Below are 10,206 nucleotides of genomic sequence, written 5' to 3'. Positions count from 1 at the left end.
TCGTTGCATTCATCTTGTTTCATACTACATGCAAATCTTAGAAACGTAATAGGGGGTCACAGGTGATGACCAGCTTCTTCGAGGAGATATATCTTGGGCCGGGGCTGGACAAAATTTACGCTTGGTTTACTCCAATATCTCACTTCTCAAAGACCAAGGTACACACCCAAAAAGTTTTTGGTTAAAATACATCCCACTTGCTTCAAAAGAAGGCTCGCCAACGCTCTTATCAGTTATCACAAATGATTGATCAAGGCTGGAAATCGGCCCATTTATATGCCCTCGGCATGCAGCTTATTTGGATATCACAGCCTAGCTCATGCAGATTTGGATGACCAGTCATGCAGGATGCAACATGGGGACGATGGGCACCAATTCATACAACACATACTGCACCTGTCAACTCTCAGTACGTGATTGGTTGGCACGCGTATGTTGGTATGATGATAGCAAATGCATGCTGGTAGGTTTCCTATTTTTGTTTATTATTTTATTCTAAGGACCGTCAGTTGTTCGCATACGAACACGTCATCGTGTACCTCCAACGCCGAGGGTGATGCACCGCAGCTCACGTCGAAGTAGACCCGTCCGGAAGCGCGGTACGCAAGCAATCTAGCGGGCGCTTTTGTAGACCTGAAACCCCACACGCTCGGGAGGGACCCCGTCAGGGCGTGCAGCGGCTATGGGCTGCCCTAGATCGGCCTGATCACCCCCTAGGGCCTCGTGGTTCACCGCCCTACAACAAGAAGAACGAACAAAGAACGAGGAAGAAAATAAACAAGGGAGAAGATAAAAGTAAAGGTAAAAGATGATATATTGATAGATCGATTGTGTGTTGTTCAATCGGCCGTCACCCCTTAGGTATATAAGTGGCGGCTGGACTTCCCGTGCAAGGAAAAGGCTTGGATTCACATCCAAAACTCTAGTCAAATTCGGATGTTTTTGTCCAAACTTTCCAAAACCGTTCGGTTTACAAAGTCTTTTTTTAGGCGGTAAACGACCTTGGATGGAAACGAGCCCAAAAGCAATTTCGACCTTTTCAACAAGACGAACAACTTCCGTGTTTAACATTTGTTTATCAGAGGCCGTCTTGAGGGGGGGTTGGCTATTTTCCGAAGTCTGCAGCAGAGAAATCTGAAACCCGGATGATTGTCCCTGGAGTGTCCGGCCATCCTGATGCAGCCACGCATTTTCGGCTCTAAATTTTGAATATGACCTTTGATTAAGATGATTTTCATATCAAAATCGACCATTTCGACGAGACGAAGACAACCCGTGTATAAACTTTTATCATATGAGGCTGTCTTGGAGGCCTAATCGGCCGAACATTACTCTGCATACAAAATCCTAGTACTTTGAGCACAACTTCAGCCCTCAAGATGAGATCGGATGGTGATGGTCCAAACTCCAAAGATGTTCATGTCGACAATACCGAACTTTTTCGTGTAGATCACTTCTCCATTTGAGCCCATCTTACTTAAGTTCTTGACCATGCCAAAATATGGTGTCAGCACCGGTCTTGTTTTTTTTCTTTTCTTTTTTTGATAGGTGAAGTATCACTTGTTGTTTCTCCTTTGGAGATCGTGGCACGGGCGATTTTCGGACACTCTATGGGAGAATTTAAAATTCTTGCTGAGGGATCACCCGGCGATGTGCATCTAAAGGAAAGGGTACACGCTGGGGCCGATGAAAAGGAGCAGTAAAAAGAAAAATAGTTGGTATAGTATATTTAACCTTAATTTTTGTACTATTTCTTGGATTTACTATGAAGTTTAGGCCCAGTCATACTATTTTTGTGTAATTTCTACAACTTTTAACTAGGTATTAATGTTTGGCACCCCGAGTAACTAGATCCTAGGTCCGCCATTGGGTACACGTTGTAGCTCGTGATGTTTAACTTTTTTTTATTTCAAAGGAGCTGAATCTCTATATTAATCAAACACCAATATTATAAGAAAACTCTTGAAAGAATGTTTTTCATCCTCTCCATCCCCCACATACCGATGACACATCGATGTTGTCGTTGTCGTAGTTTTTTGCTATTGTCAGAAAAGAAAAGTAGCATCCACGCAGCTAGTCGAGAAGTCTCCCGGGAAGTGCCGGTGACGACCCGAATTCGATCTTGAAGGATCCATTGCCTAGAGAACAAGAGTACACTGGGTTGATCACACTAAACAAATTTGTTAAATTTAGTATTGTGCATTATTAAAGATATTTATGAAGTCACATACAATCTTGTCTAATCCATCAATTTAGTATTGTAAATTATAAATGTAACCAAAAAACTTAACTGAGCCTAAATTAAGTGTTAATCCGACCTTTTTGTCATTGGTATACGTATATGGTAGGAAAGTTACTAACCAAATACACTTTATTTGATAAATACCGAAAAATTGATCCGAGGAGCGCTTGGTTAGTAACTTTATTTTTTAGCCTAAATTAAGTGTTAATCCGACCTTTTTGTCATTGGTAAATGTGGTAGGAAAGTTACTAACCAATTACAATTTATTTGATAAATACCGAAAATACACTGTATGCCTCGGGTTAGTAATTGAAAAAAAAACCTTGAACTTGTAAATGAAAGCTAAATTGAACCCCTTTCAATCCTTGAAATCAACACACCGAATTCTATGATCCTGGTCTATTTTGAGAGCATTTCCAAATAGGGATTGTTGACGTGCGGGTCGAACCCGGATTGTTGGCTGCGTGGAGCCGCTTTGGGCCGGCCCATTGACAGATATTGTACCACCAGTTTGCGCCAGTTAAGGTACAGACATTGGGACAGGAATCAATTTGGGAATGTGCGGGCAGAGATACAGAAGCTGAAACAGGAACTCCAATCATTGCGCATGATCCCAGGTAGATACGCTCCCACACACGCAGAGCTGAAAATTTCAGATCGCTTGGTAGAACTTTTTCACAGGGAGGAAATATTGTGGAGACAAAGGGCAAGATTAGAGTGGCTCACACATGGGGACAAGAACACATATTTCTTTCACCTTCGGGCAAGCCGACGCCGGCGGAAAAACCAAATAAAAGCACTTCAAATGCCAGATGGGACAACCACAGAGAATATGGAAGAACTCGAGGAGATGACAAACAATTTCTATTCTAATATGTACACATCAGAGGGAGTACATAACATGGAGGAGGTTATCAACACAGTCCCCCGTCGTGTCACACAGGATATGAATGACAACTTAAATGCACCTTACACACAGGATGAAGTGAAGAAAGCCCTGTTTCAAATGTTCCCGATTAAGGCGCCGGGTCCAGATGGTTTCCCCGCACAATTCTTCCAGCGACATTGGGATGTGTGTGGAGAGGAAGTCACTAGAATTGTTCTACGAATAGTAGATGGTACAGAATCGGCTGAATGCATCAACAACACCTTGCTTGTGTTGATCCCTAAGGTAAAGAGCCCTACGTCTCTAACTCAGTTTAGACCAATCAGTCTCTGCAACGTGCTTTACAAGATTGCGTCAAAGGTGATATCTAACCGTCTGAAGATAGTCCTGCCAGAGATAATTTCCTATGAGCAATCTGCCTTTGTTCCAGGTAGACTAATAACAGATAATATTATTGCTGCTTATGAGTGCCTGCACTTTATGAAAAGGAACAAGGCAAAGAAAAACCAACACTGTGCTTTAAAGCTAGACATGATGAAAGCTTATGACAGAGTAGAATGGGACTACCTGAGGGCAATTATGCTAAAGTTGGGCTTCACAGAAAGGTGGGTTGGTATAGTAATGAATCTAATAAATTATGTCACCTTTTCTGTTCTGTTCAATGGAAAGAAATTACAGAAGTTCAGACCATCAAGGGGTATTCGCCAAGGGGACCCAATATCTCCATATTTGTTCTTGATAGCAGCAGAGGGCCTTTCGTGCCTTTTAAAATCCAAAGATGAGTCATCCAATCTGAATGGTTTGCAAGTGGCTCCTACGGCGCCAAAGGTAAACCACCTATTATTTGCTGATGACAGCCTGCTGTTCTTCAAGGCTAATAGAGAGGGAGCATCGGAGGTGTACCATGTGCTGGATACCTATTGTCAGGCTACGGGACAAAGGATAAACTATGATAAGTCATCTGTTTATTTCAGCAAAGGGGTCCCGGAGAGTGTAAGAGGAGAGATTAAGGGGTTGCTCCAAGTGCCCAATGAGACACTAAATGAGAAATATTTAGGCATGCCTTCGGATGTTGGATCCTCTAAAAACGGTGCCTTTAAGTATCTGAAGGACCGTCTATGGAGTAGAATTAAGGGATGGATTGAAAGATTGATGTCTTCTGCCGGGAAAGAAGTGTTGGTCAAGGCAGTAGCTCAAGCCATACCCGTCTTCTCTATGTCCTGTTTCAAGCTGCCCAGAGGACTTTGTGAAAACCTAAACATGATGATTAGGAAGTTCTGGTGGGGCACTAAGAACGGTCAGCGGAAACCACACTGGGTGTCTTGGAAGGAAATGACCCAGCCAAAAGCAATGGGCGGGCTAGGGTTTAAGGACTTTGAGCTGTTCAACTTGTCAATGCTTGCGAAACAAGTGTGGAGGATCTTACAGAGCCCGGAGACATTAAGTGCACGGATATTGCAAAGTGTTTACTTCCCGGGCACCACAATTCTCAAGGCCAGTTTAGGATCGCATCCTAGCCAAGTGTGGCGAGCACTTCTCGAAGGGCGCGACATCCTAAACCTAGGCCTCATCCGCAGGATAGGTACGGGTGCAGAAACAAGCATATGGGAAGAAAACTGGATCCCTAGGGATGAAATGATGAGGCCATATGGGTGTTTAACACAAAACCCACCATCTCGAGTCTCAGAGCTCATCGATGCTACGTCAGCAAGATGGAATATCCAGCGCCTGCAGGAAGTGTTTCTCCACATCGATATCCAGCCAATCTTGAGCATTCCGCTATGCACGAGAAATATAGAAGATAGCTGGGCATGGAACTTTGAGATGAATGGAGCGTTCTCGGTCAGGTCTGCATACAACATGATGGTGTCGATTAGAAAGAGAAGGGAAGCATGGTTGGAAGGCAATACAGGGTCGTCCACCACGAACAGGGAAAGCGGGGACTGGAAGAAACTCTGGCATACTCAAGTACCAGGGAAAGTGAGAATGTTCCTATGGCGACTTGCAAAACAATCGCTTCCAACAAATGATGTTCGAGCCCATCGCAACATGGCGCAGTCGAGTGTATGTGGACTATGCGGAGTACAGGATTCCTGGCGTCACTCGCTGCTGGAATGCACATCGTCTCGATGTATATGGGCGCTGACAGAGGATGAGATAGTTCAGAAAATCTCTGGCACGACAGAACCTTCAGCAAAACAGTGGCTATTCACAATGATGAACCTATTATCGCATGCGCTGTTTGTGAAGCTGGCCGTAACACTTTGGGCGGTTTGGACAGCAAGGAGGAAAGCGATTCACGAAGGAATCTACCAAAGCCCACAGGCTACCCATATGTTCGTTCAGAGGTTCATTGCTGAACTTGATATGATCAAGTCTCCATCCCCAGCACAACCAAGCACCCGAACTGGAATAGCTCAAAGCATGCGACCCAAGGCACCGCCTCCAGGTTTCGTGAAGATTCATGTCGATGCAGGAGTGGCGCGCTCTAGGGGGGCGGCAGCGGCTGTTTGCAGGGATGACCAAGGGAATTACATGGGTAGTTCCTCTATGCTCATATACGGTATGCAGGACCCAGCCACATTGGAAGTCATGGCATGTCGGGAAGCCCTAGCACTGGCAGAGGATCTCGGGGTGCAGAATGTTGTTATCTCGTCGGATTCAAAGCAAGCAATACATGACCTGAACAATGCTAGCAGAGGAAGCTATGGGGCCATCATCGAGGAGATCCAAGCCAGAGCTGCTAATTTCAATAGCATCTTTATGTATGAGAGTCGTTTGGTTAATAAAGAAGCACACAAACTTGCTCGTTTTTCGCTTTCTTTAGATCAGGGGCGCCACCTGTGCCTTGTTCATCCCCATGATACGAGTTGTATCCCACATTCTGTGGTTTATGATCAATAAAGCTTTTGCTTTACCGCTCAAAAAAAAAGTTAAAATGTAACAAAAAAATAGGTGCCCCGACAGGATTTGAACACGGACGCTTCGGCTACACGAGCCAGGTTTTTTTTTAGGTGAGAAAAGTATGCGCTAAGTGGGATTCGAACCCACGACAAGGTAGGCGAGGCACCAAACGAGCCAGATGTTCGTTCCAATTTTATCGGATCGTTCCAATTTACACGACCCGGATGTTAGCCAGTACAATGAACGAGCGCATCTGTCTCGTTAAGTCGTTAGGCAGCCTGGCGTATTAAAATGAGCCAACAGCAGCGCCAGATCCTGAGAACAAACACGAAACAATCTGTTTGGAAATACTGAAAAAAAAATAGAATGCGAATATTTGCAAAGTTGAGAACAAATAAATTGAGCTCAAACATTTTTCAAAACTCTTGGACATTTTTTGAAAACACAAACAATTTCGAAAACCAGGTACTGTAGCCATGTAGCGAACATTTTTAGGTACACAAACATTTTTCTAACTTTGAACTTTTTTGAAAACTGGGACGTATTGTAGCGAGAAATTTTGTAAGACGCGGACTTTTTTTTTGAATTTATGAGCATTTCTTTAAAATTCTATATTTCTCAAATTTTAACCTTTTTCGAAAGTTTCAAACATTTTTTAAAAATAAATCATTTTTTGAAAAATGGGAACATTTTTAAAGTTGTGAACAAATTTTGGAACAAGAAAAAAAGTTCAAAAAAAAAACAGAAAGTGAATAAAATTTTGTAATCTTGAACATTCTCGAAAGAAATGAACATTACAAAAAAGAAAACCGGAGAAAATCGAGAAAGAAAACTAACAAACTATAACTAAAAAACCCGAAGAAAACCGGTGAAGAAATTAAAAAACAGAAGAAATAACCAAATAAAATAAAAAAAGCAAAACAAGCAAAACAAGCAGGGATCAGAACGCATGACTTAGTCATCGATCCCAGTGTTTGACTTGCCACATCAGCAAATTCCAGCTAAACACTCTCAAGGTTCAAAATAGACCGGGATCAGAGAGTTCAGAGTGCTGATTCCAGAGATTGGGAGCTCAGAATTCGATTTAGTTTTCGTCAACAAGTTCAAGGTTTGTTTTGGGCTTATTCTAATTAAAAATAGGCCAGAGGAGCGCTTGGTAAGTAATTGGTAGTAATTGTATGTTGGCGGGGGCGGCGAGGGGAGGAGCGCTTGGTGTGCCTCGGGCCAGGTCAAGGGTTGTGCCCCCGCATGGTCTGGCCGCAGCCAGCCCACCAGATCTGATGGCAGCCAAGACCTACTCGCTGCTAGCATCCGGATCGGACCGGGAGATGTCCGCTACGGACCGCGCTATTAACGGTTGATCCTGATCCGATCCACACGTGAGTGAGAGAAAGAAAGTCATGTTCCGATCCCAGCCTCCAACCGCGCCGTTAATGGCCGTTTTTGGTGCGCCGTCACCTATTTCCGCACGTGGGCGATTTGCCACCTATAACGTGACCAAAATTTTCTTAGTATTTTCTGTGGCTATCAATTATTCGGTGCGATGACTTCTGCCATGTTTTATAAAGTGGTGAATTTTCATTAATAAGGTCTATATTATGGTGGTTCTGTGCATATTACTTAATGAAAAGGTACGTGGCAGCCTTAGGAGTGTTGCACTCAATAATCTGAAACCAGAGAACAGTTTTTAGAATGATGATAATAAAATTTGGTTTAACGAAATAGGTACGTGTCACAGTGGACCCCCATAACAAATTTTGTTCGGGACTCGGGATATCATGTTGGCGTTGTTGAACATACCCTCTTTTAGCGAAACTACTATGAACTGCAAAGACCAACTTTGAATTGTCAACTGAAAAGACGAGGTAGAGTTCCCAACACATACACGGGGTAACTGAACATAAGTAGTTACAGAATTGCACCATCTAGAAGATCAAGATTACCCGAGACTGCGAAAAATGTGCCTTTATCATTCTACCTATATTTTGTGTATGGCTCAGATCAAGAGCAGCATCAACCTGCAGTTTAGGGACATGATACTAATCGACTTGGACGTGGTAAACATGTGCGTCTAAGCAACTTCTTCCTTGCTCTGGACCGACCGATAGAAAAGCAGAAATAATAAATTCCGAACTTTCGGAGTTTAAGCATAGCAACCCGAACGTATTTCATGGCAATTTTAGTTGATGTGAGGTGGAAAGTTTAGTTGGTGAACATGGCAAAATGCACTTTTGCAATGATTATCCTTTACCTTGGCCGAGTTCCATCCATTCACTTCTTCCTCTCTCGGTCTTTGGTTTTGAGTAATGAAACAGGGGTGTGCCGACCTGGGCCCATATTAAATAAGGATCCAATATATCTATATGCTTAAATAAATTATTTAAAAGTTTTGCAAAATATAAAATCGACATGGACAGAGGGCATATGCACACAACCCCCCCCCCCCCCGGCACACTTTACCACGTAGTATTTATTCAATGGTTATTTATAGTTGAGTACATTATATGTTACTCTGTTCAAAATCATTCTCACCGGCTGGAGCATAGTGTCGTCGAGCCACCGACACCGACCTTGCACGCTGGTGCCCTCCAAGGAGCGCAGCTTCTCGGAGCGGCTGCACCATGACGTCGCCCGAGCGGGCTACGTCAAGCAAGCCGCGGTGCGAACGGGTTGCACTAGTCTGACGTGAGCATGCTGCCCCTCATGGGAGACGCACTGGGCTCGATGGAGTACGTGGTCACAATTGGGATTGGGTCGCCGGCATTCGGCCAGACCATCGGCATCGACACCGGAAAACCACCTCTTCTGGTGCGCTACAACACCCATGTCGGCACACTGTTCGACTCTACGGCATCAAGCTCCTCACGCCCTTCTTCTGTACCTCTATGGTGTGCCCACAACTTGGCTGGTAGTGGAAAGGTTATTCTCATGACCAGTGCCAGTACGTGATTAACCTGGAAAGCTCCTACACCCTAGGGAGCTACGCCTCTGACACCCTCGCACTAACCGGCTCGAAAGCCATCAAAGGCTTCCAATTCGGCTGCAACCACACGGATGCATTCAACCCTAGGCTTGACAGCCTCATTCAGCTCGGCAGCGGTGTGCAGTCGTTCCTGTCGCAGAAGGCGGCGACGTACGGGAGCCAATTCTCCTACTGCCTCCCACCGACCCCACTCTCCTTCGGGTTCCTCACCCTGTGTGTGCCCGCCGACAAGGGGTTAAAAAGACAGAAAATGCCTACATGTATCATGATGTAGAAAATGGATGGCTAGATAAGGCGTGTCGTGAAGCCTGAGCTCCACCACAATTTTCCCAGGATTTGAGACTTTTTGTAGCAACAACCAACAAGGCAATAGCATGGCAAAGGTCACGACTCAAGAACCTCGCGTCTCTGCTCAACCCCACACCACCTCACCCCACCCACCCCGTCCTCAAGAAAACGACACTTGGTTCATCTGATCTGGAGAAATGGACTACGTCCAATTTGTCAAACTGACTCATTAATTTTGAGAATTTGACTGGCATTCAAATAGTTCATTGGGTCGGAGCCTAGAACATCTATATCTATACTTTGAATATTTATTGTTGGATGAAGTCAATTCGACGGTATAAAGGTAACAAATCTGAGCAATGTTGGTTGTCGGATATCTTCTTCACTCCGTCAGGTTTTGCCATGTGTAGTATGTAGAAGATTCCATGTTTGAGCTTAATCACAATGCACAAACCTCAAAACAACTTCCTCTTTGTTCTAAAATCTTCCATTTAAATTTTACAAAACAATTCCTCTGTATGTATTACCATTCTTTTAGACTTTATAATTTACAACGAATAATATGCACAAACGTCAAAACACAAACATCCTTTGTTCTAGAATATTCCATACTTCAATTATTCAACATTTTTCTTCGAGCTACCACTCCGATCTTCACTTTATGAATTACAATGCACAATATGCAAAAACCTCAAATCAAAGGCACTTCTCATTTGTTCTACACTCGGCCATATATTCCGCCAAGTTTGTTTTCCCCTGAAAGAATTGCTCTTGACTTTGAATTTATGTTTTTTTTTCGTTCAAGGCTATGACATATCATTCAAAAATTCCATTTGTCTTTGAAGATGCAGTACTAGCTACTCAAAATTGCAATATGGAATACCTAAAGATAATCAATGATCC

This window comes from Aegilops tauschii, chromosome 3 (genome assembly GCF_002575655.3).
Source record: "Aegilops tauschii subsp. strangulata cultivar AL8/78 chromosome 3, Aet v6.0, whole genome shotgun sequence".
In the NCBI taxonomy this organism is placed as follows: domain Eukaryota; kingdom Viridiplantae; phylum Streptophyta; class Magnoliopsida; order Poales; family Poaceae; genus Aegilops; species Aegilops tauschii.
This window is presented reverse-complemented; position numbering follows the sequence as displayed.